The 21,426-nt window shown below is 34.6% G+C and overlaps 1 protein-coding gene across 2 annotated transcripts in view; it reads right to left on the bottom strand.

The window, feature by feature from the left end:
* GALNTL6 (polypeptide N-acetylgalactosaminyltransferase like 6) overlaps positions 1 to 21,426 on the bottom strand; it is a 1,222,158-nt gene that overhangs the window by 982,026 nt on the left and 218,706 nt on the right. The window lies entirely within an intron of this gene.

Genomic DNA, 21,426 nt, shown 5'->3' with positions numbered 1-21,426 from the left:
GGTGGCTCAGCTGGTTAAGCAACTGCCTTCAGCTTAGGTTATAATCCCAAGGTCCTGTGATCCAGCTCCACATCAGACTTTTTCTCAGTGGAGTCTGCTTCTCTCTCTGTGATCTCTCTTGCTCTCACTCACCCTCAAATAAATAAAATCTTAAAAAAAAAAAAAAGATGATCCTTGAGTGAAGGGGGAAAAAATAATAATCACCCTAGAATATCACCTAAGTTCTCATTTGTAGTTTAAATTCTGATCCTTTTAGGGTTTTGTTGGAGCCCAGGCTCTGAACCTCGTCAATCTCTTAATCATGATTCTACCACTTAGAATGAAACATGAAACAAATTACTTAAAATATTGCATCTACAATATGAGTTAATCTACATCTACATCTGCATCTACAAAATGAGTTAATAATACTACCTAAATTAATTAAACTAATACATATAAAGTGCTTAGAGGAGTGCCTGGAAGGCACTGAGTATTCAATAACTGTTAGAAATTATTATCAAACCAATGGTGGTTGCATGTTACTCGTTCTCCAAACTTGTAAGATTTATTGGAGAATACGACATAATGGCATAATGTATGCAATAAATTCTTGTAAAGTTTGTGTGTTTGTTTATAATTTATTCAATGTATTATTAATACCTGACATGTGACAATTTCATAGAACTTTTAAGTTTAACAGCAATAAACTCTTCCATCAATAAACCTTAATTTTAATTTTATTGTGTGAAGTGCTGAGAGATGTTAAAAAAACAAAATCTAAATCCTTGGGGCTAAAGAGAAATGCTATGGTTTTTCCCTAAACTGAGCTACTTATTTTTTTTAAATACACAAGGAAAAAGAAATATAAATTCTCTACTTATATGCGTAATTTATACTGTGATAACTTGTGCTCTAGAGAACTTCCAGGATACTTACTGAACTATGTCCTTTCAAAATAGCTCAATTATTATATGTCTGGGGTTAACATTTTCTAGAATACTAGGTATATATCCAAATAAGATTTGAAAATGCCTTACTGTTACATAAAAGATTTTATATCTATATAATTTTCATAATATATAGCTATGCAAAAATACCTTTAAAATAGAATGCATATGTGAATGACTACATGATTTTATATGTGTGCCGGAAATCATAAGTCAGATTCTTTCCTGATGAAACCATTTCTCTAGTTGACAACTGTCAAAGCCATCTCAAAAACCCATGAATATTAAAGTACTGTTCACTGGCACATTTGGCATTTTGAAGTCAGGCAAATAGAACTCATGAAATATGAAAGGAGTGCTCCATGTCGCTTTGTAGAAAATGTTGCCATTAAGATGATATATGAGGAAATTCACACCTTCATCTGCTGGGCGTGCTCAACTGTATTTTCAATCAACTGTATTACTTTGCTTTGATAGTGTTACCATTGGATTATACCCTTCTTTTCCCTGGCTTAAAGAGTTCCCAAAGCCAAAATTATGTGGAAAATTTTTAATTATTTGTATGTATAATACACATTTTAAACACAAGTGTGTTATGTTATTAGTTATATTATAATAATAGAGTATAAAGTCTTTCTATTTTAGCTCCTAGTATTAGGTCGGGAACATTCCTAGGCACACACCACTGCCAATTTTTATTCTTATATTACTGGTTTGTGGAATTCAAGTTTATTCAAAAATTGTGATATGTTTCCTTCATATTCTAACCTGAGAAAAACTTGTCCCAACTACATTTTCACATGCTTAGTGATATATAGACTTATCTATTAAATTTGAAACTATACTTTCTGGGCATAAAGATTTTTATTTTGTAATTATTTGCAACAAAGCAATGCATTTTATTTTACCTAGTCTATACTATTATGAAACATGAAATGAAAAGAGTTCTCACTCCTTCTAACAAAAGGATGTGTGAATGTATCACAGACATATTAAAAGTCTTAAAAATTATTTTTGTTAAAATGGGAAATTACATATTTGTCCCTACAAATATCAATATAGACAATCAGTGCAAAAAAAATTGTGCATATTGCAATAATACAAATAAAGCCATTTTTATCAATTTTCTATAGATTTATTCTGCAATTCTTTACATTTAATGGTGTGAAATCTTAAAATACTTTTCCTTTAAAAGAGGACACATTCTTGACTGTTGGTGCAACAAAAGTTACCTAAGGCAGTACACATATGATCCAGAATCCACATCTTCAGTTCCATACTCTGCTTTTTGTGTAATTAAGTATGCATGATTAAGTTATGATTTTCTGAATGCAATATTTTATTGTAATTTTACCTATATAAATTCTTAAAATAAAAGTGACTTAGTAACCTCTTGCTTATTTGTAAATCTATGAATTTGTGAACTTGTACTGTTGGGCATATCTAAGACAGTTTCCTTTTTGTGTCTGCATCAAAACACAGAGTCTGACTTTAAAAAGAAAATGAAGCTCAATATACAGCCAAAGTGCCTGTGCTGAATATTCTCACTTAAATGTTGAGAAGGCATGCTTCTATTCATTTCCAAACTGCATATGTGCACAATCCCTGTTAAGGAAGAATGGGCATCCAGATATGTTCTAGAATTACCCTTTATTTCCTGTGACTATGTCCTATAATAAAACATAGAAAAAGGAAATCGAGGCTGTGGCCAATTCTTCAAGGTGCCTTATTATTAGCTCAGAGAGGACAGCAGGATAAAGGGTACTCTGAGAGCTGTGACCTGTCAGGCACAGAGGAGGTTAGCTGAGGAGAAAGTCAGGAATGTGACTTTATGTGATACTTTATATAAATTTATTACTTTACATATATAAGGAAATTAGATGGTCTGGAACAAAATCCCTTAAAAGAACTATGCCTCAATAGGACAGTAAAACATCTTCCTTGGGTCCTGACAATTTACTGGAGACGTTGCTTCGAGCAGTGTTTTCAGCAGTAATTTCAGATAGTCCAACTGATAACTAGTATGTTTACAGTTACTCATAGAGTTGGCAGGCCTAAGCTGGCAGTAGTAAAATAAGGAGGATCTTAGGATATAGGAGAAAACAATTCAGGAGTCTCCATATAACTCATTCGTCTCCCTGGAAAGACTTATTTTTGACCTATCTAGTGGGTCAGCAAACATTTTCTGTAAAGGGCCAGATAATAGTCTCTTGTCACAACTAGTAAGCTCTGCCTTGTAGCAGGAAAACATTCATAGAAAACATAAGTGAATATGAGTGGCTCTGTTCCAGTGAAAATTATTTATGGACAATTTAAGTTTCACATAATGTTTTCATGTCATGTAATGTTAATCTTTTAACTTTTTTCAACTATCTGAAAATGTAAAAATCATAGTTTCTTCATGGGACATATAGAAACAGGTGACAGGCCAGTTTGCCAACCTCTGAGCTAATTTAGGTCAATGTTTCCTGGGAAGTAATAGCTCCTTATGTCCTCCTGACTAATGTAGTGGGTGACTTGGTCTGGTTTGGGGACCCAGACATTCTACTTTTTTGGTTACAGAATAGATGAGTTACAGAAACTCTGAATTATAACCTCTCTCCAGATACTTATATAGAAGGTGCCTTGATACCCATCTACGTCTTCCAAACCATGGGAAAAATTTTAAAGTGTTTATATTTATAGAATATCTTGCTGTCATTATGGGACACAAGCACTTTGACAAGTATACTCTTGAAGGTCACATATAATGGATGTTCCTTCTAGAAACTGATAGTTTCTCTCAAAAATCACATTTGTCTGGTGGTGGTAGTGTGTGTGTGTGTGTGTGTGTGTGTGTGTGTATGTGTACACACACTTATAGATAATAAAGTTGTTTGGTACAACTACTTAAAGAGACAAAATAAGCCATTAGAAGATAACTTGTTTTGCAGATAAGACTATACATTAAATGCAGATTGAAACAATTCTCATACTAGAGAAGCTACCTTGCAATACTCAGGTAGCCACTTTCTAGGAGGTCTAAGAGATAATATCTACTCAGTATTAGGTAAATAGTATTTGGAATTATTCACAATTTTGACATAATATGATAATGATGTCTTTTCCTAATTTTTTGGGTTTCCCCCAATCAGATTTTATTTATTTTTATTTATTTTATTTTTTTTAAATTTTAACAATTTTTAAAAATTTTTTATAAACATATAATGTATTATTAGCCCCAGGGGTACAGGTCTGTGAATTGCCAGGTTTACACACTTCACAGCACTGACCATAGCATATACCCGCCCCAGTGTCCATAACCTAACCACCGTCTCCTACCTCCCTCCCTCCCGCCACCCTCAGGTTGTTTTGTGACATTAAGAGTCTCTTCTGGGGGTGCCTGGGTGGCTCAGTGGGTTAAAGCCGCTGCCTTCGGCTCAGGTCATGATCCCAGGGTCCTGGGATCGAGCCCCACATCGGGCTCTCTGCTCAGCAGGGAGCCTGCTTCCTCCTCTCTCTCTGCCTGCCTCTCTGCCTACTTGTGATCTCTCTGTGTCAACTAAATAAATAAAATCTTAAAAAAAAAAAAAAAAAGAGTCTCTTCTGGTTTGTCTCCCTCCTGATCCCATCTTGTTTCATTTATTCTTTTTCTACCCCCCAAGCCCCCCACGTTGCATCTCTACTTCCTCATATCAGGGAGATCATATGATAGTTGTCTTTCTCCCCCCAATCAGATTTTAAAAAGAAAATCTGAGGACAATACAAGCTCTGAAAAAAATGGTGATTCAACAGCAATTAAAGCCCACTGTAAAATTAAAAGAAACAAGAAAGACCCTTTTCTGACAGAGGCAGACATTATCTGTTTTCTCCACAAATGATACCATGCTTGTCATAATTTAATCTATTTCTATTTTCCAGGGAAACAAAAACAAAAACAAAAAAAACGCTCAACTGCAACACTTCCAAAAGTTGTGATTCGAGGATGACACAGTAAGGACTGTGTCGACACTACAATACACTATTGGCATCAAAAGACAGCATGCCATTCATACCTAAAGAGGACTGACGGTAGACATCAGGAGTGTGAAAAAGATCTGAAAGTTGTGTTTTTAGGCATGTTTATGTAGGTGAATTTTATACGCAATGACACAGGTAAATACACAGATTAGTACTCACCTTTTACCCCAGTTAAATTGTAATCAATGATATCATTCTCATTAGGGTCTGGGCATTAATTTCAAGATTCATCCTTTACTGTTATGTAACAGAATGTAATGGTTCCCCTTTCCATTACCTCCCCTCAAATAAGGAACCTGACTGACTTAATATGACTCTTAATTTATTGTGAATAACATTCACAACTTAGATCTTGTGATACACTGATACGCTGATGATTATAAAATGTATTGTATTTTGTCCCTTTAGGATTTTAAATGAGAGGTTTGGGCACCTGGGTGGCTCAGCTGGTTAAGCCACTGCCTTCGGCTCAGGTCATGATTCCAGAGTCCTGGGATCGAGTCCTGCCTCAGGCTCCCAGCTCTATGGGGAGTCTGTTTCTTCTCCCCTTGACCTTCTCCCCTCTTAAGCTCTCTCTCTCTCAAATAAATAAATAAAATCTTTAAAACATATATTTTAAATGAGACGTATATATTTTAACATTAACTTCAAATTTCAGTCACTAAATTGACTTTATTTTAGGGTGTTTTTGCTTAATCTAATCTAATATAAAACACTGCGTGAACCAAAATGCTTTCTACTATATTTGTTTTAATTAGTTCACTAGTAACAATATTTTATACTCACCCAGCCTTGTCTGTTTGCTAAATATTATGTTCATTTATTGGCTTTGTGACAGGAAAGTCTTTTTTTGTGTGTGATTTCTTTTGAGTAAGGAGTGATGCTGACTTAGATGTTCCACTGGAGAAAGATGGGGCTTCTACAGCATTGAAAGATGGGAGTATGACCTTAAATGATTTAGCTCTGTATGCTGGCATCAAGAAGCTCTAATTCCATTTTCAGATAAAATAAGTCTTCAAGTTATTATATCCAATATAAACATCCATCTGTGGTACTTTATATATAAATTATTACTTTGAAAAGAACTGGAATTAAGATTTCAACTTGCTTGAACAGAATCTCATTTCCTTGAAATACAGCTACTACTGTATTTCAAGGAAATGAGATTCATCTTCACACTGAGGCAGAGGACTTGAATGCCAGAGAACTTGGCTGCCCACTGGATGGTGGAGATAGCTTGATATGTACAAAGTATTAAGGGAAGTCAGATAGTCTTACAGAAATAATGTTTTCTTACTACTTCGTTGCCACTCAATAAAAATAACCTCAACCAACTCAATATGTTAGATTTTATGTCTAGACACAAAGCAGTGACAAAGGTTTTCATTAATTTTAAGCAGCTCGTTTTTATTTTCAAGCAGCACATTCTTAAAATTTTATATGCATGGTTTACTTTTGCTCTGCACTATCAAAAATAGTGTTTTCTTAAGAACACATACAATTAACCTATGTTTTAGATTAATTTAGATTAATTTAGAACCCATGATTAATCTAAAACGTTTCGATTTTATACGTCATTTGAAATTTGTTTTAAATTCCTCCCTATAAGCAATTTTAAAGACCATGGAAATACGTTTAGAGGCCATACTGGTCCTTGGTAGAGAAAAAGTAAAAATGTTTCAGATCATTTTTGTTTGGCATTTCTCAGCGATTTTAGGCACAGAGAAGTACACGTGGATCCCGTTCCATCAGATGTAGAGTCCTTCATTTGTCATATTGACACATGGTTGGAACCATAAAATGAATCAGAGTCCTGGAGGTAAATCAGGCATTTCTCTGATGATCTCGGGCATGATTACAGCTCTTGCCCTCATCAGGCTTGAAAACAGAATGAGGAGTCTAATCTGAGGGTGCTCAGGTGGGTCCTCTCCTGAACGCTGCTCTAAAAAAATCACCCTCTGCCTGACATCTACAGGACATTTTCAGACTGTCAGTGTTTTTTTTTTTTTTTACATAATCTTTATTTACACACAATTTATTTCCAGTACTTAAAGGATAAAACACATTTAAGTGCATATATTTACACATATACGGATACACACACTTTTTTTTCATTTCCATGCTTTTGACTTCCTTACAATATTCTTTTAATCCCAGCCTAGGAAGACACCAGGTACCCTCATGCCATCCCTAATTGCTTGAATGTCCTCCATAATTCTATGCCAAGGATAACAAACACCGTAAGATATTAAGTACTGTATTTATTTTTCAAACCAGAATTACTGTGCCTTCTCTAAATTGGAATGCAGTAGGATAGTGAAAGGTTTGCATAAAGATTTGCATTTTCTAATATTTACCGGATTTCAGCCAACCAATTTCATCAATTCTTTAACTGCTGAGAGGAAATCTCTTATCAAATTCTCTTCATATTTGCTGAAGATAATTCTTAACACTGTCCACTTTATAATTTAAAAAACATTACACAACAGCTTTACATTTTGTACTGCCAAAGTAAATTGTTAATCATCATGGATTTTGTGCCATAACTATTCCCAATCTCTTTTTATCTTTATCATTATAGTAGCTTTTACCTTGTCACTCTATTCTGCATCAGTCATAAGTGTATTTTTTAAATTTAAAGAATCACATCCATATTTATTCTTTCAAACTAGAAAAATAATTTAAATATTATACAATTTAAATAAATAACAATATTTCAGTTTATTTGTTAATTATGATTTTTTATTAAGTTCAATTAGCCAACATATAGTACACCGTTAGCTCTTAATGTAGTTTTCAATGATTCTTTAGTTACATATAATACCCACTGCTCATCAGATCATGTCCCCTCTATAATGTCCATCACTGAGTTACCAGCCCCCTCCCTTCTCCAACCCTCAATTTGTTTCCCAGAGTTCAGAGTCTCTCATGGTTTATCTCCCTCTCTGATTTCTTCACATTCAGGTTTCCCTCCCTTCCCCTATGATCCTCTGTCTATTCCTTATATTCCACATATTAGTGAAACCATATGATAATTATCTTTCTCTACTTGACTTACTTAGCATAATCCCCTCCAGTTCCATTCAAGCTGATGCAAATGGTAGGTATTCAGCCTTTCTGATGACTGAATATTGTTCCATTGTATATATGAACCACATCTTCTTTTTCCATTCATCTGTTGGAGGACATTTTATCTCCTTCCACAGTTTGGTTATTGCAGACATTGCTGCTATAAATATCAGGGTACATGTGCCCCTTCTTTTCACTACATCTGTATCTTTGGGGTAAATATCCAGTAATGCAATTGCTGGGTCATAGGGTAGCTCTATTTATAATGTCTTGGAGATATGGAGATGTGTCTCCATATCTTTTTCCAGAGTATCTATATGAGTTTGCATTCCCACCAACAGTGTAAGGGTGTTCCCTTTTTTCCATATTCTCACCAACATTTGTTGTTCCATTTTGTTAATTTTGGCCAGCCTAACTGGTGTAAAGTGGTATCTCATTGTGGTTTTGATGTATACTTCCCCGATAGTAAGTGATATGGAACATGTTTTCTTGCGTCTATTAGCTATTTTTATGTTCTCTTTGGAGAAATGTCTGTTCACGTCTTCTGCCCATTTCTTGCCTGGATTATTTGTTTTCTGGGTGTTGAGTTTAAGAAGTTCTTTATGATCTTGGATATCAGCCCTTTAGCTGTTGTGTGATTTGCAGATATCTTCTTCCATTCTGAAGATTGCCTTTTAGTTTCGTTGACTGTTTCCTTTGCTGTGCAGAAGTTTTTGATCTTGATGATGTCCCAATAGTTCATTTTTGCCTTTGTTTCTCTTGCCTTTAGAGACATGTCTTGAAAGAAGTTGCTCTGGCTGGTGTCAAAAATGTTACTGTCTATGTTCTCCTCTAGGAATTTGATAGATTCCTGTCTCACATTTAGGTGTTTCATCCATTTTGAGTTTATATTTGTGTATGGTGTAAGGGAATGGTCCAGTTTCATTCTTTTGCATGTGGCTGTCCAATTTTCCCAGCACTGTTTACTGAAGTGACTGTCTCTTTTCCATTGGATAGTCTTTCCTGTATGGTCACAAATTAATTGATCAGATAGCTGAGAGTCCATTTCTGGGCTCTCTATTTGTCCTATCAATCTATGTGTCTGTTTTTATGACAGTACCATGCTGTCTTGGTGATCGCAGCTTTGTAATATAGTTTGGTCAGACACTGTGATGCCCCCAACTTTGGTTTTCTTTCTGAACATTCCCCTGGTGATTCAGGGTCTTTTCTGATTCAATACAAATTTTAGGATTGTTTGTTCCAGCTCTGTGAAAACTGTTGATGGTATTTTGATAGGAATTGCATGGACTGTATTGAGGTTGCTTTGGGAAACACAGACAATTTAACAATATTTTTCTATGAGCAAGAAATGCTTTTCCATCTCCTTGTCTCTTCCTCAATTTCTTTCAGAACTGTTTTGTACTTTCTAAAGTACAGGTTTATTCCCAAGTATCTTATGGTTTTTATTGCAATTATAAAAGAGAATGATTCCTTAATTTCTCTTTCTTCAGACACATTGTTAGTGTACAGAATTCTAACTGATTGCTATGCATTGATTTTGTATCCTGCCACACTGCTGAATCACTGTGAGTTTCCAAATACACAAGTTAGCTTTACACCTAAAGGACCTGGAGAAAGAAGAGCAAATAAAGCCTAAACCAAGCAGGGGAAGATAAATAATAAATATTAGAGCAGAAACCAATAAAATTGAAACTAGAAGAATAGTAGAACAGATCGACAAAATTAGAAGCTGCTTCTTTGAAAGAATTAATAATATTGATAAACCTCTGGCCAGGTTTACCCAAAAGAAAAGAGAAAGGACCCAAATTAATAAAATCATGAATGAAAGGGGAGAGATCACAACCAATACCAAGGAAATACAGGCAATTGTTAGAACTTATTATGAGCAACTATATGCCAACAAATTAGGCAATCTGGAAGAAATGGATGCATTCCTGGAAACTTACAAACTTATGATCAAAAACCTCCCAAAAGACAGGAGTTCAGGGGCAGATCGCTTCCCAGGTGAATTCTACCACACATTTAAAGAATAATACCTATTCTACTGAAGCTGTTTCAAAAAATAGACATGGAAGGAAAACTTCAAAACTCGTTCTATGAAGCCATCATTACCTTGATCCCCAAACCAGACAAAGACCCCCATCAACAAAAAGGAGAATTACAGACCAATATATCTGAGGAACAAGGATGCCAAAGCACTCGCAAAGATACTAGCCAATAGGGTCCAACAGTACATTGAAAGGATTATTCACCACGACCAGGTGGGATTTATTCCTGAGATGCAAGGTGGTTCAACATTCCTAAATCAGTGTAATAGAGCACATTAATAAAAGAAAATATAAGAACCATATGATCCTTTCAATTGATGCAGGAAAGGCATTTCACAAAATACAGCATTTTTTCTTGATTAAAACTCTCCAAAATATAGGGATCGAGGGAACATACTTCAACATGATAAAAGCCATCTATGGAAAGCCCACAGGGAATATCACTGTCAATCAGGAAAAACTGAGAGCATTTCCCTTAAGGTCAGGAACATGACAGGGATGCCAACTCTCACCACTATTGTTTAACATAGTATAAAAAGTCCTAGCCTCAGCAATCAGACAACAAAATGGTTTAAAAAAAAAAAAGCATTCAAATGGCAAAGAAGTTGTCTAACTCTCTCTCTTTGCAGATGACATGAAACTTTACATGGAAAAGCCAAAAGACTCTACACCAGTTATGATTTATAGAGGTATCAGTAACCTGTGCTGTTTACATAAAATATTCAAATAAACATATTGCAATGTTACATGGGTACATACAAAAGTCATTCAAATTGAGTCAATCCATTGACATCAAATGGATCAATGATGTGTATATAAGCAAAAGCTGATGATGGATACATATGTAATAACTGAAATGAAGCATGCCCAATGTGTACTACAATGCAACACCAGTATCTTGCATGATATAATGAAATACAGTCTTATCAAAATTATAGACTATTATATGTCTTATGTTTTTATTTTTATTTTTTAACTTTTTATTTAAATTCAGTTAGTTAACAAATAATGTATTATTGGTGTCAGAGGTACAGGCCTGTGATTCATCAGTCTTATATAATACCCAGTGCTCATTATGCCCTCCATAATGTCCATCATCCAGTTACCCTATCGCTCTTCCTCTCTCCCCTCCAGCAACCCTCAGTTTGTTTCCTATGATTAAGAGTCAATTATGGTTTGTCTCCCTCTCTGGTTTCATCTTGTTTTATGTTTTTAAATTTAACTTGGAGTAAAAATTCAATTACTCTGTTGAGCTAAACATATTTTTGCTGTTCAGTTAGCTGCATGTGGCTACCAGCAATTGTACTGCGCAGTATAGATATAGATAATTTGAACCTGTATCATCATGACTCCCAAACCTGTAATCTTTCTACTATATCATGCTTAATATCTGTCAAAAGAGGATCCAGACATTATTGGCAGCATCAAAGTAAGAGACTGGGAAGGGTAGAGTTAACCATTCCAAAGGAAACTATATAGAGTACTTTTTTTTTTGAAGAAGAAATGATGAACTTAAAGGTCACAAATGTCCTGAATTTAGGAATCCCAGTATGAGGGGCTTAATTGTAACAAGTGCAGCATTATCTATAATAGATAACCATGGGATACTATTTGGCCAGTGAGCCAATGACATGAGTTATGTATGCTTTATTTAAGAGCATACTCTAAAAAATAAATTAAAAACACACTCTAGAAAATGCATTACATAACTTCTTAAAATTTTTAATTTGTGCTTTACTAAAGGATAACCAAGTGAATTGTTTTTCCTCTAATTTAATCTCATCTAAATTTAAATCTAACAAAGTTCTCAATCCTTTGTGACTGTGAAACTTTTGCTCTTGGCCTGAATGATGGTTCCAAGTCAATATTCTACCTACAAGAAAGGATTTAATTAACAGAAGGCTAAATATTTGTTTCTTCATATTACTTTCTCCTGAGAATTTTAAATGTCTTCCCAAAACCTCTGTAACTAGCCTAAAAAAATAAAACACAAGAAAAACCTGCTCACTTATTTAGGATAATCCTACTGTGATTCTGCATAAATCAAGGTTCTATAGCCTAATAAGAAGGTAATATGTTGAACCAATATTTAGCAGTTGGGTTACTGAGTTCTTATTGCTTGACTAGTGTATTGATTTCAAAATGACAGGAGATAAAAACAAAAAATTTTAAACTTCATGTTAGAAATAAATTTAAAAAGACCTTCACATGCTGGTTGGGTCTCTGTCATTCCCATTTTTTTTTTAATGATAGAATAGTCCCTAATAAATATTTTCACATTCTTCTATCTTTTAATATTTCCTTTTGAAAAGCTAACAATAGCTCCAGGCAGTTTACTGTGATTAATGACGAAGGTGATGGCCTTTGTGTTGTAATGCTGCACTGCTACTAGACGTTTTCAAGGTCGCTACTTCCTTCTACAGAGTTCAAAATAAGTTAAATATTCATAAAACATGCCCTGTTTTTTATGAGAGGTACTATATTTGCTTTATGAGAGCACCTTTTAATGAAAAGAAATGCAAAGAGATTTTTCCTTTCAACACTTGATATCCTATTCAACTGGGAATGCTATTGGAAAGCTTTTTTATGACCGAGGAAAACAAGACGGATATTCTTTGGGAGCTCCTTGTTATGGAAACATTATTTCCTTTACTAACATTACCTGCAAAATTCAGAAGTCGTTTAACCTATCTAAATGATAATCTACCGGTGTCTGATGTGCTAATAAAAATCAAGCTGTGAAGCATTGAGGGTCACCTTAGTTGAGTGCTTTAGTTGCCATGCCAGGAAAATGAGTCATATTCGTTGGAAAGATTTGTCTTGGATAGAGAATTTGTTCCCAGACTTTATGTACTTAGCAACAATCTGATGGATATCAGGGGATGGGGGGTCTTGTTGGGGGTGGGGCCCCACAAAAGCTAAAATCTGCTCATTTAGACAGAAAAGAACGAATGAAAGGAGGAAGAGAGGAATGAAGGAAATGAAAGTAAAAAGACAACTGGCATCTCTATGCTTTTTATCATGATATCTCTATGGATGTTTCCCCTCTATTCATTGAATACTTTAGCTTACTTCTCATGTACTTCCAAATAACACGATATTATCATTTCAAATAACCATAGCTCACTACACTCTTTTGTGGCAAAATGGTCTCCTAAATAATATAATAAAAAAGTAATTGGTACTAATTACTCAGATTTTATTAGAATTCATTCAATGTAAATAGAATTTTCTTTAAAAGTTCTACAACCCAACTATTTTTCTTTTGTCATATCCTGAAATTTGAGAGATGTTTTATCTATATGCCTAATTCCACTTTGATATCTCTTTAATAGGCAACATTTGTCAGTTTCTCCATCATATAATCTTCCTTCTACCTCTGTCAAACTATTACTATTCCACAATGAATAACTTAAATATAATTGGAAGACTTATTAGTTAAATCAAGCTGAGAAACAAGCCTTTGAAAATAGTAATACTTCCTTCAGTTCAACAGAAATATATGTATGTATTGAAAAATTTAAGCATCACAGGAAAAATAAAATATGGCTCTTACCTTCAAGAAAAATATAAGTTTAATATGTACATATGTAAACAATTATAGAACAAGAAAGTATTTTTTCAGTGCTACAATCAATAGCAACAAAGTTCAGCAGAAGCATAGAGAAAGAAGAAAATTAATTTTCTAATGAAATAAAGAAGAATCTATGCATTCCTTGACATTTACTATTGGCATGAAAGTCAAAGCAGAATGGTATGGGGTACTTAGAATAGTGGAAAAATGACAGGCATATCAGGGGTTGAGGTGAGCTCAATAGTTTAATTATAATTTTTGTGATTGGGTTATACTAGGGAAGGGTTTTAGGAGTTTCTTAGAAAAATGAATGCTTTGGAATTTTGACCATTCTAAGGGATTTGATCTTTATTATTTTAAGCAATTGGAAGTCATCAAGGATTCTGAGCAGTGCTGTAAGTATACTTGCATTATAATTCAAAAATCCCAGCCATAGAAAATGAGGAAATCCTGCCATTTGCCACAACATGGAGGGAACTTGAGGACATTTAAGTGAAACAAGTCAGGCAAAGACAAATACTGTATGATCTCATTTATATTGGAATCTAAAATAAAAACAAAAACAAAAATCTCACTGAAAAGGAGATCAGATTTGTGGTTATGAGGGGTAAAAGGGGTGGGTGGGATGGAGCAACATGGTGAAAGCTACAAACTTCAACTTACAAGATTAAGAAGTACTAAGGATGCAATGAACATGATGACTCTAGTTAACACTGCTATATGATATACAGGGAAAGTTAATAGAGTAGATCCTAAGAGTTTTCATTATGACGAGAAATTTTTTTCTATCTCTTTCTCCACTGTTTTTTGTTGAGTCTAAAGGAGATGATGTCATCTAAATTTATTGTGGTAATTATTTCACAGTATATGTAAGTCAAACCTTTACACTATACACCTGGAACTCATACAGTGATATATGCCATTTACATTTTAACAAAACCGGAGGTAAGGGGAGAGGAACAATTTCAAGGGTTTACATGTTTCTCTAAAGAACACAGGGTAGGACTATATAAATTACCAAAATGTAAAAAATGGTCAAACCATCTTTAAAACATTCATTGTCAAATACGAAGCTCAACATTATTTATATCCAGCATATATATGAGTATGATTTTGCCCACAAAAATACATTGATTGCAAGGGGTAAATTTTAAAAACCTGTAGCTAGGCTGCAGTAAAGAAAAGAAAAATATACTGAATGAGTGAATGAGACATCTAAAGATTAAAACATGAGTTGAAATAGGAGAAGTCATTAATAATTTACTTTATAATAAGAAACATCATACAGAAATAGGGAAATGAGGGTGTTTTTTTTTTTTTCAGTTCTTTCTGTTTGGCAGAATGAAAAAGAAGATATCCAACTTATGAAAAAATGTGTTTTTTTCCTTTATTATTTTTGGTGATTGCTTAGCAATTATGGAAAAAGTAAATACAAATATAGTAAAAAGTGCTTCAAGTTAAATATGGTAGGAGCATTACCTACAATCAACAATTATCAACTAAAAATACAGATATATATTTAATATAATGTATCAAAAGGTATGAATAATGGTGAAGCCATTTTCTTGGTTTTTTTGGTATTTCCTATGCTGATGTATGTTAGAGAGATGAAAAGTAAACTACTATTTACTGATTGCTTATTATGTGACAGTCACACTTTACATATATGACTTTTTAAAAACCATAAAATACTTGTAGGAAATCCATGAGCGTCATTAAAAAAGTTATCTTTTGGGGGGGTGCTAACATTGCATTAATTGCTTTTAGTAGAGCTGTAAGGAGGGCAGATATGGTTGTTGTGTCATGGAGCTTACACTTAGCAGGGGAAAGGAAATATTATAGAAGTCATTATAGTAAAGTATATAATGTATCTTAAGGATATTATGGGATCAGAAAGTCCTAATCTAGAGTAAGGCTCAAAAATCCTGAAGAAGTGCTGTTCAAGATGAAAAATAAAAGATGAGTAGGAAAACATTTGGCCAAGGGGCAAAGGAAGAAAAAAAGGGGGAAATTATTTGAGTAGTAAGGCACAAAGTTTAAGAAAGAGCATGCTTTAAATCCTAAAGAAGTATGAAACTGTAGTTCCTGGTGGAAAGACCTCAAAGTAGCAAGTGGCTGAGATAGAGGATAAAGAGGTTGAGTTGGGGAACAATCTTGGAGATGTGACCTATGTCATGTCAAAGGTTACGAACATCAGCACAAATTTTAGACATCATTTCAAAAAGTTGATTATAGGTACAGTGTGGAAATGGATTGGGTGAAGATATATATGAGTATGATTTTATGGTAGGAGACAAGTTCAAAGTCTATGAACTAATCTACAAAAGAATGAGATTATCATAGCATGTTGGCAGTAGAATTAGAGTGAATTAAGTGATATGGCTCTAAAGTAAATTTATCTATAGATAGATAGATAGATACATATAGATCAGATGCAGGAAATAAAAAAAAAAGAAGAAGTAAAGCATAGTAACCAAGTTTTTGGCTTGAAAAACTAGTACTGTATTGACAATAGATTCTGAGATGTGGAAGAGTGGAAAAGAAGTAGATGTGGGCTTTGGTGAGAAGATGGGAGATAACAAGGTTGTTTTATGTATATTGAGATAGTTGTGACAGTGAACGTACATCATAGAGTTTTCACAAGCCAATTATATACAGGAGTCTGGTACTCAAGAAAGAAAATGAGGTAGGAAATAAAAAGATATAGTTGTCATAACATAGATGGCAGTTGCAGCCAATGGGTTAGATAAAATCTAATTGTAGTCAGAGTAAAGGAGAGACTTCAAAATATCGTCCTTGTTTTGGAAAATCTACATTTGTGATAGATGGACAGAAAATGGTAGGTTTAAAATGAGGAAATACGGTTTTACAGAAGTCAACAGAAGAAAATTTTCCTTTTAGGAAGGAGTGTTTACTGTTGTCAAATCCTGTCAGAAGAATAAACAAATAAAAAGCTAAAATCCCATCTGAACTAGAAACACGGAGGACAGAGGAAAGAACAGTAGAACTCTGGAAGCAGAAAAAATATTAGAATAGTTTGAAAACCCAGTGACAGACAAGCAAATGTGGGGAAAAACTGATGGTAAAGAGATAAGAGATATGCCAAGTGCAGCAAAGTAAATAAAAAAACCTATATATATACATATATATATATTTATTTTATATATATATTTTTTTCTACTTGTTTTTAAATTTATTAGTTTGCTAGTTAGTTATTTTGTTGGTTTTTAAGTTGGAGGAGAACTGACCGAGTTGAAATCCTCTTTTGGTCTTTGGTGTTATAGTAAGTGATCCAAAGGTAAGTGAGATAAATATCCTTAAATAAAATAAGATAAGCAACATCGCTTCAATTGCATCAATTACACCAACTACAGAAAGGAAGTCAGAAGAAAGGAAGATTGAAAAGAATGTAGGTTGTTGTTTTTGGTCATAGGAAGTTGAGTATGTATAAAGATTACTTTGTTCCCTGTAAGGTAAGGTTTTTAAAAATCAACGAGTGAAATATAGAGGGAGTCAACTGTTTGAAAAGTTTAGAGTAGATTTAGAATAGAATTGTGGGAAAGGGGTGATCAAAGTAATTCAGTGGATTGTTGGTCATTATGAATGACCTAATTAAGGTTTCCAGTTATGAATTCATAGAGATATCAGGTTGTCTGATTTTTTTCAACCGTACTCAGCAGTCTCTGACTAGACATGAGAGCGGTCAGACTCCTTGATTCACCAAGAAAGAGAGTATTTTTGTTGTTGCTTTCTGTTTTTTTGCCAAATGGCTTCAGACAGCACATTCTTGGATATTGACAAGTTATCAGATGGTATGATGAACAAGAAAATCAAGGATGACTAGGGATCAAAATGAGAGATTAATGGTAGGAAAAACATAGAGGCACAACAGGTACCAGAGGGGAAAGACAAAGAATTGATGGACTAGTGTTACTGAGACAGATGCACAAATAGTTGGAATCAGAAAATGGACTGGCCCCATTTGTAATTTCAAGTGAGGTATTCTGGGGATAAGACACATATGGTCACACCAGCGCTTGACAGAGATGTTAGGGAGAAATAATCACTAAAAGTGGGGAAGTCAGAGATTATTGATGCAATGTCAAAAAGTGCAATGTGAAGAAAGGCTCTAGTCCATAAGCTAAAGTTGTCAATTACTGTAGGAACTGATTTGAAATGCTATCAGTGATGGCAGAAGAGAAATAAGACAAATAGCATCGCACTGAAATGGCACAAATCTCAATTTAAGAAAAAAGAAAGAAAGAAAAGCAAAAAAGAAAGAGGGATGCCTAGGTGGCTCAGTCGGTAGGTGGGTGCCTTCAGCTCAAGTTATGATCCCATATTCTGGGTTCGAGTCCCGTTCCTTGTTCAGCTCCCTCTGCCTCTGCCTGCCACTCTGCCTGTTTGTGTTCTCCTATCTAGGACAAATAAATAAAATTTAAAAAAAAAAAAGAACAAAAGAAAGAAGAAAATAAAAGAGATTATAGGAGAGCAGAGGGATAATGAGCCAATCACAGCAGTGCCCAGTGAAGAATTGTCCCTATTCACACCAGAGGCTCAATATTTGAGAGCAGGCAGCCTCCACACGAGATATACAAACACAGTTTTCAGTTCCTTCCCAAATGTATTGGGAAATTTCACTGAAGAAACTGAAAACTTGGAATTGTTCTTTTATCACATAATAGAAATTCCTAAGGATACGAGTGGATAGCATTAAGACAGAGAGTATTAAGGGTGTGAGAAAGCAGGGGAGGGATGTGGCTTACCCTAGAAGAATAGTGGTATGGGACATGGTCTAGACAGCTGAGAACAGGGTGTACCTGAGCTGCTCAGTATTCAGTGAGGGTAAATAGGGAACTCTCAGGTTGTGGCCAGTGGTGGGCTGTTATTTTTTTTCCTATGGCGACAGTGTGTGGGTGACGACAAGTGTGTTTCTGTTGTATCTCATCCACACAGCAGAACACAGGTGAGCAAGTCCCTATGCTGGGGGTCCACGGCAGGTTTCAGAGAATAGCAACCCTTACGGCCCCAAATAGGTGGCAGTTTTACAGTTTAGGGATCTGGGAATTACCGAGTTTATGTAATTTAATGAACGCAACATAGCTACCAAGGATGCTCTTTTTATCTTTATTATCCACCTGCCATTGCATGTCAGTAAACAGAGGCTGAAGATACAAAGCCCTTCCATTTTTTTAAAGCTACTTAGGAAGGCTTCACTTCACAATTAAATGAGCTTCACAAATAAATCATCTCCTTACTTTATTGCATTGTGGAAAATTCATTTACTTTTTAAAATTCAAATTAAATTTATCTCTCTCCTTGATGCTTTCTCTGTCCCTAAAGGAAGATTTATTTTTTTGTATTCTATTTTTTATTTTTTGTTACTTCAAATTTTTGTTTAAATTCTAGTTAGTGAACATATAGTGTCTATTGGGTTTTTCTTGTATTTTAAATAATTTTCTTACAGCTCTTTGTAGATCGTATTTTATTCCTTATAATGACCTTACATCCTAAATGCTAATAAAGACACCATTATAGGGGCGCCTGGGTGGCTCAGTGGGTTAAAGCCTCTGCCTTCGGCTCAGGTCATGATCCCCGTATCCTGGGATCAAGCCCCGCATCGGGGTCTCTGCTCAGCAGGGAGCCTGCTTCCTCCTCTCTCTCTGCCTGCCTTTCTGCCTACTTGTGATCTCTGTCAAATAAATAAATAAAATCTTTTAAAAAATAAAAAAAAGACACCATTATAGGATATAACACTGATTTTTGTGACTAGTTGTTTTAGAGAATAATATGTATAGGGAAATAATTTTATCATTTGTAGGTTTTCCCAAATTTCAGGAATGACAAGATTTGAAAACTAAAAGTACCCTATAATCCATGCCCATCACAATATAGTAGGTCTGAGTCTATTTGAGTTATCCCGTGTTAAGTATTAAGCTTATTCTCAAGGATCATTTAAATAAAAACTGTACCAGTCTTTTTAATTGTCCTTCTGTTAAAAGAAATAGAAAACAAATAAAAAAGGCATGGATTTTCAGGACACGTCTATACTTCTTACAAATCCCTTGGCTACCTGTTATCTATTATTAAATCTTGATTATTTGAAGCTAGGGTTTAAAGGCCTCCCAGACTTCATCCCATACAGTTTGCTTCCTCTACAAACTTCAGTTTCCAGACCAGTTCTTCAGTTTTACTTTCAAGGCAGCACATCATTTTACATTATGTTTGGAATCAGAAAGTTCTGGTTCAGAGTCTTGAATACACAGTTCTTGCATATGCGACCTTGTCAAGAAGACTATCCTCTATCTTTAGACTGGAAATATTAATAGTATATACCCCACATATTTGTCATGTGGATTAAAGTGTCATATTGTAGTATATATTCAACAAATATTTGAGTTCTAACCAGGGGTTAGGCTCTGGGTTGCAATTTCTCTATTAATCAAAACTTACATAATTTTCTTCACAGTGTAGCAAATTAATGTCCTCATTTTTTTTTTTTTTAAGATTTACTTATTTACTTAAAGAGAGAGAATGGAGGGAGGGGGAGAGGGAGGGAATTCCAAGCAGACTCTCTGCTGAACTTAGAGCCCAGTGTGGAGCTGGATCCCATGACTCATGAAATCATGATCTGGGTCAAAACCGAGAGTTGGTCATTTAACTAAATGTGTTCATATTCCCAAAAATAATGTCCTCATCTTATAAGAACCACCTCAAATCTTAGTTCCTCTGTAAAAATTGACCTGTCAAATTACCTCAGAACTCCTGGAAGGTGCTGTGTCAACAGTTTATATTCATCATTTGTCTGATATTGCTCAGTATCATTTCACATTCATGAATTTCACCTGTTCTCATTAAAATATCGATGAGTAGAAGACATTGATAATGTTTCCCTTTCCTTGTATACCATACTCTTAGGAACTTAACTTGGAGATAGCATTAGTAAAGACTTGTTGATAAATAGAGGAGTTCATTGATTTCAGAGATTTTCTTAAAAGAAAAAGTGCTACTTTCTTTTCGGTAGTTCAGAAATTTTTTTTACTAGGCAGTTTGTTTTTATGGACAAGAAATTCATTCGTATAAAATCCATTCCACCATTTAGTAAATGCATTTCTGCCAAGACTCTATATTTCATATCTGTTAATTGGAAATGTAACATTTTTGGACAAGTGAAAGTAGAATGTATGTAGCTGCTGAAGAACATAAAGGCACTCTTCCCACATAACATTTCCCCTTCCATTTCTTCTCTATTCTATTCATTTTATGGTGGAGATAGTCAAAAGTACTACCTAATGTGGCTTTCTTCTAACCTGTTTAAGGTAGCAGTCTGTAGATACGTATAGTCCCAGTAGTACTGAGGGTTAGGAGAAAACCTATGTTTTAATGAACACTTTTTTTAGAAAATACAACAAATGTACTCAGAGTACTCATTGCCTAGCTTTAGTTGTCTCAAATGGCAGCTGGTGCTTTTATTACTGTATAAAATATCTGACTGCTTTTGTAATAAAGAAGCTAAAGATCCCACTGCTCTCTTCGTAGGCAAAGGGAGCAATAAAAGTGCCATTTAGTAAACTCTATCCTTTCTAGTTAATAAAATATGCCATGTAGGAAGTGAGAGAATCAGAGTTGATTTGGTCCTCAGAGTCTCCTAAAAAAAACAGAAAAACAGTATTGTTTCCCTAATTGTTTGATTGTTCTGTATGCCTTCCAGAAGAGGAAATGATTCATCCATAGCTCTCATCTTTAACACACAACAAGACACATGCGGTCCTCCTGCTGTTTACTAACAGTAAACAGCCACATAGGT

The sequence above is a fragment of the Mustela erminea genome, chromosome 2, assembly GCF_009829155.1.
Source record: "Mustela erminea isolate mMusErm1 chromosome 2, mMusErm1.Pri, whole genome shotgun sequence".
NCBI lineage: Eukaryota > Metazoa > Chordata > Mammalia > Carnivora > Mustelidae > Mustela > Mustela erminea.
This window is presented reverse-complemented; position numbering and strand designations above follow the sequence as displayed.